Source organism: Aotus nancymaae, unplaced genomic scaffold (genome assembly GCF_030222135.1).
Source record: "Aotus nancymaae isolate 86718 unplaced genomic scaffold, 86718_ANA_hifiasm-v0.15.2.pri h1tg000029l, whole genome shotgun sequence".
In the NCBI taxonomy this organism is placed as follows: Eukaryota; Metazoa; Chordata; class Mammalia; order Primates; family Aotidae; genus Aotus; species Aotus nancymaae.
This window is the reverse complement of record NW_026988442.1, coordinates 79,996,524-80,004,091: the sequence shown is the minus strand read 5'-3', so window position 1 is coordinate 80,004,091 and position 7,568 is coordinate 79,996,524. Positions and strand designations below refer to the sequence as shown.

General features: G+C 36.5%; 1 pseudogene; it reads left to right on the top strand.

Annotated features, from left to right (window-relative positions):
- Positions 1–202: 202 nt before the first annotated feature.
- On the top strand, positions 203–292 carry LOC135277148 (small nucleolar RNA U13; annotated as a pseudogene).
- Positions 293–7,568: the final 7,276 nt, after the last annotated feature.

Genomic DNA, 7,568 nt, shown 5'->3' with positions numbered 1-7,568 from the left:
TCATGTTATTTATTTAACCTTTAATAATGCTTACTGTACATCTCCATTTCTGGGGTCTGGGGCTAAAGTTTAGCAATCAGTCCACTTGATTATGAGTTCAGAGGCCCAGATTTAGCCCTACTACCAATGCTACCAGCAAATCAGTAAGTTAAGTAGCTTCACATCTCAAGTGACTTTCTTCATCTATAAAATAAGGCAATAGATCTTCTGTGGTTCGTGGGCATGATAATTGGGTGTTCATGCATGTGTGTCAGATGTGCCACCCTCAAACCTGCACATTACCCATCTGACCTGAAGAAAAAAAATTAAGTGAAAAAGATTTTAAAATTAAATTAAATTAAAATAAAAAGGCACTTGGACTAGGTTAATATTTATCCAAGATATTCCTAGAGTTTCTCACTGGGCTCACCTGAGGTGGTTACAGAGAAGTAAATCTGTGTGGACTCATCCCCGACTTAGATTCACAACCTTTGGGGAAAGGGCCTGGAATATTTCACTTGTAGCAAATTCCCCTAAGAGACACTGAAACATCAGGTCATTTCTAAGGTTTCATCGATCTTTGACATTACATGAGGACAAGGACAAAGTAACATCTCTATTGATCTGACTTGACTATATGAAGAAGGTTAATTCTAGCGATTTGGCCCAAATGTGTTAGGTCACCTCCACAGTGCTTTACTTCAGGTGATCGAGTCATCAAGCATAGAGATACTACGGTAATTATTGAAGAAGCTCAGAATTTTGAACCAAGGTGGCCTGGATTCAAATCCTGCCTCATTTATGCTCCAATTCTCTTCCTTCCTGATTCCCTGAGCCTCCATTTCCCAATCTGTTAAGTGTGTGTGGTGACAACAATGCCTTAGGCCTTGTTAACAATGTCTTACGCAGTACCATCATAAATGTTTCTATAAAAGAGAGCATAGGAGAGGTAATTGTAAGTGCAGGATAGGGTAGGAAGTGCAGGGTGGAAAATGGGATGGAGGAATGATCTTGAAACTTCATTTGCCTAAGAAGGTCCACGTGAGGTGGTTTTGGCAAAGGTAGGAGGATGGGAACTGATGGAAATATACTATCACTACTAGTGATCATTATGAAGATTAATAAGAAAATATGGATTTTTTTCATGGATTTTCTGACACAATGGTCAATGAGTAACAGCTCTTATTAAGTTGAATCATATGAAATGCTAATATTCAACTATTTGTGACTGTCTAAATGGCAGTTCCATATATTTCAAAATAATATAATTTAATACTGAAATCCCAGTATGACACAATGAGTTCATTTTCCCCAAATTATTCATGTCCTTTTAAAGAAAAAGTGAGAGAGGTATCACTGAATATGAAACTTTTTTTCTTTTATAATAATTTTTTCTTTTAATGAAAATTCAAAAGGCTTCACCTCAAGTTACACTACAATCATTTTTCTAAGTAACGATACGATAAGAATTGAGGCAGCAGGTTGGGAGTTGTGATAGAAAACACCCAGGAGGACATCAGATGAGGGATTGCTATGCCTTGTTCTATTATGATAACAGCTGTCCTTCTTGTAGAGCACACCCTGGTCTTTGTGACTTTAATGATGACCTGAACTCCTAATCAAGTGTTAATGTGGCTCATAGACACCAGTGGGTGCTTAAAAAGTCACAGACTCTCTGCCTGTTGCTAATGGATGGCTCTGCACTTCCTTCCCTTAGAGGCCATCTTATAAACAAGAACTAGTTATATGGGGTATAAAAATAATTAATGGTCTTAACTGAGCTATTAATATTATGTTACTAACCAGATGAGATATCAATCTAATTTAATTTGCTAATATCATATTCACATTTTATCTAATAGCTGAAATGAAGAATAAATCATGTTGACTCTCATATGTTTATACTTCATGTTTTTAAATCTCTTGGGTGTGGATGTCTCTATTGAAATTTATTTCCTGGAAGTTCTCATAGACTATCTGGAGAGCTTGCTAAAAGGGAAGATGGAACCGTAAGATTTTCCAAGCCGTGACTACTCACACTGAGTCTCACCTAGCAAACTTAACATTTGTTGCTACCTGAGTCCAAATACTCAAGATGTCACTTAAAAATATGAGAATCCAGACTGGGAAAATAAGCCTAAATATTTTATTAGAAACCCAGAATTACAAAGAACTCAGGTCTGACTAAACACATCCATGATTACTATTGGTCTATACTGATTCATTAATTCAATCATTCTCTCTCAGGTGACAGGAGAAAGCATAGAAGAAAAGCATTCTATCAAAAATAGATTAGTGAGGATTTTCTTGTGTATTTCATATTTGTTTTGTTAGTGGTGGTGTTTAATTAAAAGAAAATGAAAGGAAGAGAGAAATTTGTACCTAAGTTTTTCCCAACCTCCATCTCTGACTTGATCTCTGGGCCAATCCTTGGCAACCCCTAGGAGATTCTATTTCTGTGTCTCTCTGGGTTTGATGTAAGTGAGGAAAGAATGCTGAACTGAGGACTAATACTAATGGACTTGGGACAGTAGTGACCCAAGCTCTCAAACTGCCTTTGATTTGAACTAGTGTGACATATTAAAGCATCATGATTGGATAAAGAAAATACTATAGGAAAGACAACAAGAGATAAACAAACAAAGGAACCCTTAGTTCCAGCCCTAGTTCAGCTTCTCACATAAGACCAGGAAAGTGAGAAAAAGAAAAAAAAAAACCCTTAAAAGAAAGCCAGGGAAGCACACTAGCCAGGCTGAGACTGAGCAGCAACTCTTAAGGCAATGATATGGAAGTCTTGGCACATTCAGGGACCTGACAAGAGGATGTGTTGGGATGGTCTCATGGAGTTCATGGAGTTTGGGATTTTCATGGCTAGAACAGCAGGATTCAGGAGGCTAAAGCGGGTGTCAGTAAAACATAAGAACCAAAAATCGAATCTGGACCCACCCCTTTGCATTTTATCTATGCTGCTTTCATGCAACAACAGTAGAATTGAATCAAGTAGTTGCAACAGAGACCATGTGGCCCACAAAACTGAAAATGCTTATTATCTGACACTTCACAGAAGTTTGTTAATCCCTTGGATAGAATAATTCAGAAGGAAGGTCAGAATATCACAACAAAAACAGGAAATTGGGAATGAACATACTACATTAAAAGACAAAAAGGACAGCAATCTGCTCTAAATGGAAACTCCTAGAAGTAAGGAGTGGGGAGTCAGGGGTGTCGCCTTGCAAAGTTCACACTATGGAGTCTTGATGACCAGATAAAAGAATTTTCACTTTATTTTCTAGGTAGTAGAAAAAAGAGCCACCTTAAGGTTTTTTACTAGTAAGAATAACAGTGATGCTTTAATTTAGTTACTGTATGTGAAATGAGCTAAACAGGAAATCTCCAGAAAAATGACCCTCAGTGTACATAACGGAGAAAACTGGAAATGAACCAACTTAGGTACAGACGTAGGACTCCCTACACCTCAGTCCAGTTCAAAGATTGTTATGTCTTTGTAAAATTGAAACATTTATCAATATATGTTTTTAAGGTGAATCATCTAGGTTTTCCTAGTCCAGGCATTTTTCTTTTTCCTAGCTTATTTTTCCTACTTTTATCCCTTAACATCTTGCATATGCCTTGGCTAGTTGTGATCAGTTCTTAAAGCTGAAAAAGCAGACATCTGTTGCTGAGTGTTGGTCACTGTTCAGTAACCTGACTATAAGTTAATAATGACAGGCTATCACCGAGTAATAACTGTTACTTTCTTTCTAATGTCCCTGAAGCATTATTAAATGTGGCACTTACAGCCCCCTTATATGCAATTTACCTCTGTAAAAGGTCATCTGCAAATACAGTGCTTAAAAATATGCCACAAGGAACTGTCTGATTACATCCTGAGCCATTCATTACCAGTACAGGCCTACACAGAATACATCCCATTTTAAATTTAGCCACTGCCTCTTAAAACTGGCAATGGAGTCTTCTTTGATGCATCTTCACAGCAGGAAACATCCTGTATCCCTCACTTTTCTGAATGTTGTAAGCCATGCCTTGGCTCAGGAATGCTAATAAGGAAAAGGCTGAAGCAGGTGATGCTTACCCTCAATGAGTCCATTGCTCTTTCTCATCCCTGAAAGATAACAAGGGTCTTCATGCTTCCCCTCAACTCCCTAGGCACACCTACCCTAACCATATTTTAGTGTTCTCCTTTCAGCAGTATCTTATGCTCTGGACATTCCTTAATTCCTGTTCTCCTCCCAAAAACCAACATGTCAAGGAGGTTCCAGGTTAAGATGGTGGATTAAAAATACAAATCTAATCTTATATCCTTTGTATTAGTCAGTTCAGGGTGCTATAAAAAAATCTCATAGACTGGTAGCTTAAACAACAGCTATTCATTTATCACAGTTCTGGAAAGACTCCAAGACTGGGAAATCCAAGATCAAGGTGCTAGAAATTTAGCTGCTACTGAGGACCTCCTCCTGGCTTATAGATAACTGTCTTTGCACTGTATGCTTATATGAAGACAGTGAGTCCTGATTTTTCTTCCTCTTTTTATAAGGACATTATAATTCCATCATTGGGACCTCATCCTAATGACCTCATCCAAACCTAATTACCTCCCTATGCTCCCACCTCCAAACACTGTCACATTGGAGGTTAGAACTTCAACATAAGAATTTAGGGAAGAGAAATATTCAGTCAGAATGCCTTCTTCAAACATCTCTAAATTTAAAACAAAAGGATAAAAAGATATGTAACCACAAAGAGAATGAAAATAGAAAAAGTAGCAAAAGCAAAAGTATTTTGGAATCTGGAAAGAAAATTAATGAAAGACAACAAAGTACTGAGTCTATAGTGGAGAAAGTAAAGAATCAACCTAATTTATACAAGATAATCCTCAAAAGTCCCAGGAACTGACAGCACCAGATATTTATGAAGTTAGCAGTAAAGCGGGGCACTTAAAATGAGGAAGAATCAAATAAAAAAGCAATCATGTCTCTAAATATCATCTTCAACTCCATGTCATTCCATCGTGGCCCCTTACAAACCAAGTAGAAATCTGGAGACCATTTTTTCTATAAAGAGGATAAAAGAGAATGTGATGGTTAATCGTGAAGCAAATGAAGCAAGAACCAGATGTTCTAAGAAAGAAAATTTAGAATACAAGTTAGAGCAACTCTTAGAAATTAAAAGCACAGTGGCAGAAATCAGAACCATATAGAGAGATAAAATATAAACTTGAAGAAATTTCCAGAAAATAGAGTACAAACATAAAACTAAGAAACAAGAGATGAGAAAACTGAAGATCCAATACAGAAAAACAAATTTAAATTATAACCATTCCTGCAAGATAAAGAAAATGGACAAGGAGGAATCATGAATAAACTAGTTCAAGAAAAATCCCAAAATTAAAAGACAGTTTTCATATTGAAAAGTCTTACAAGGTCAGGTGTGGTGGCTCATGCCTATAATTCCAGCACTTTGGGAGGCTGAGGTGGATGGATCACTTGAGGCCAGGAGTTTGAGACCAGCCTGGACAACATGGCAAAAACCTGTCTCTGCTGCAAATAGAAAAAAATTAGCTAAGCATGGTGGCACCCACCTGTAATCCTAGCTACACCAGAGGCTGAGGCATGAGGATCACTTGAACCCAGGAGGCAGAAGTTGCAGTGAGCTGAGATCATGCCACTGCACTCCAGCCTTAGCAATAGAGTGAGATTCTGCCTCAAAAAAAGAAAGAAAGAAAGAAAGAAAGAAAGAAAGAAAGAAAGAAAGAAAGAAAGAAAGAAAGAAAGAAAAGTCTCACAAAAGCCGAGCAAAATAAGTAATAAGCCAAGGCATAATATTGTGACAATTTAGCTTATTGGAGACGTTAGAAGATTTTAAACACTTCAAGATAAAAGGAAACAAAGACAAGTGTCTTCTGAGTTCTCAAAAGTGATACTGGAAGCTATATTAATGCTTTCAAAAGTCTGAAGAAAAACAATCTCCAGGGTAGAATTTAATATCCAGCTAAACTATCAATCAAGAATTGAAAATATGTTGTAACTAGGAAGATCCCAAGTTGTTTATCTCCTATACACACTTTCTCTGAAAACTACTGGAAGTTTTCATGAAAATGAGGAAAGAAACTAAGAAGCAAATAAAATGCCCAAAATGGTGGCAACAAAGGATCCCAGAATAACTTCTGTGTACCAAATACAGAAAGCAACCAATCCAGATTGAAGCAAGTTAAAAAAATGTGCAGCCAGGAACGGTCAGGACCTCATACTGACAGCAAGCTTTTCCTCCAGAGTGAAGTATTAGGCATACTGAAAGTAAAGAAACAATCACTTTCTTGATGACATGCATCATGATGACAGTGAATGGCTAATACTAAATGATAAGATAATAAAGAATTATGTTCCTATCAGAAACATTCACATTAAAGCCTAGTGTCTCTGCTTTATTTAGTGTCCTGGCAAGAGCTATATAGCCTTGCTATAAATTACAATGCAGAAAAAAACACAAATTCTTGTAGATGAAAGAAATTCTCCTGTGTACACAGTTGCTTATATATGCATGGAATATTTCCGAGGGATTCCTCACAAGCTGGTAGCAATATTTACTGGCGGCTAGGTGAGGAAAAGTTGACTGAAGACTTAATTTTCACAATGTAACCCTTTGATCCTTTTAAAAATATATAATGTGTTCTTCTATTGCCAATTACAGAATAAAATAAAATATATTTTCTAAAAATTATTATAAATACATGTACTTTGGCTCCAGTTATTTGCTTCTATGAATTCATCTAACAAATATTCCTAAACATGAACATGATGATGTTGATGGGAGATTATTCATTGAAACATTATTCATAATACCAAAAGACTGGCAACAATAAAAATAATCACCAATAGAGCAAGAGTGAAATAAAATGAAAGCATTACTTAAAGAAATAAGAGCAGCATATAAGTAACCTCAATAAATGTCAATGAATTAAACACCAATTTCCAACAAACATGACAAGATGCTCAATGACATTAATTAGGGAAATATAGATTAAAATATCAATGAGATACATTTTCATAACTCTCAGATTGACAGAGACAATCTGATAGTTAGATATAACTATCAGATTGTCTCTGTCAATCTGAGAGTTATGAAAATTAATATATATTAAATCTAATATATCTGATATATTAGAATATACTGATTAGATATACTGATACATTAGAATACATTAATATAATGTATTCATTATGAGATGAAGAAACGGAAACTCTGATTTTACCTGAGGTTGCCAATCTAATGTTGTCAAAATCTATACATACACATATTTCCAGCCAGGCCATTTAATAGTATTCAACATGGGATGTTAAAAATGCCCAATCTTCTTCCCATGAATCCCTCAGAAACCTTTGACCTTCACCATTCCAAGAAGTCCCTCTGGAAATGCCAGGAGCCCTCCTCACTCTCTGTGCCCTGTGGCTCCCCTGCATCTTGTCCTTAAACACTGGGCCACATGCACGACTCACAGCCCTGATCCCTGCTAGTTCATCTGCTTTTTTCTTCATTCTTTTGGCATTGGAACTTTTCTCGCTCCTCATTTT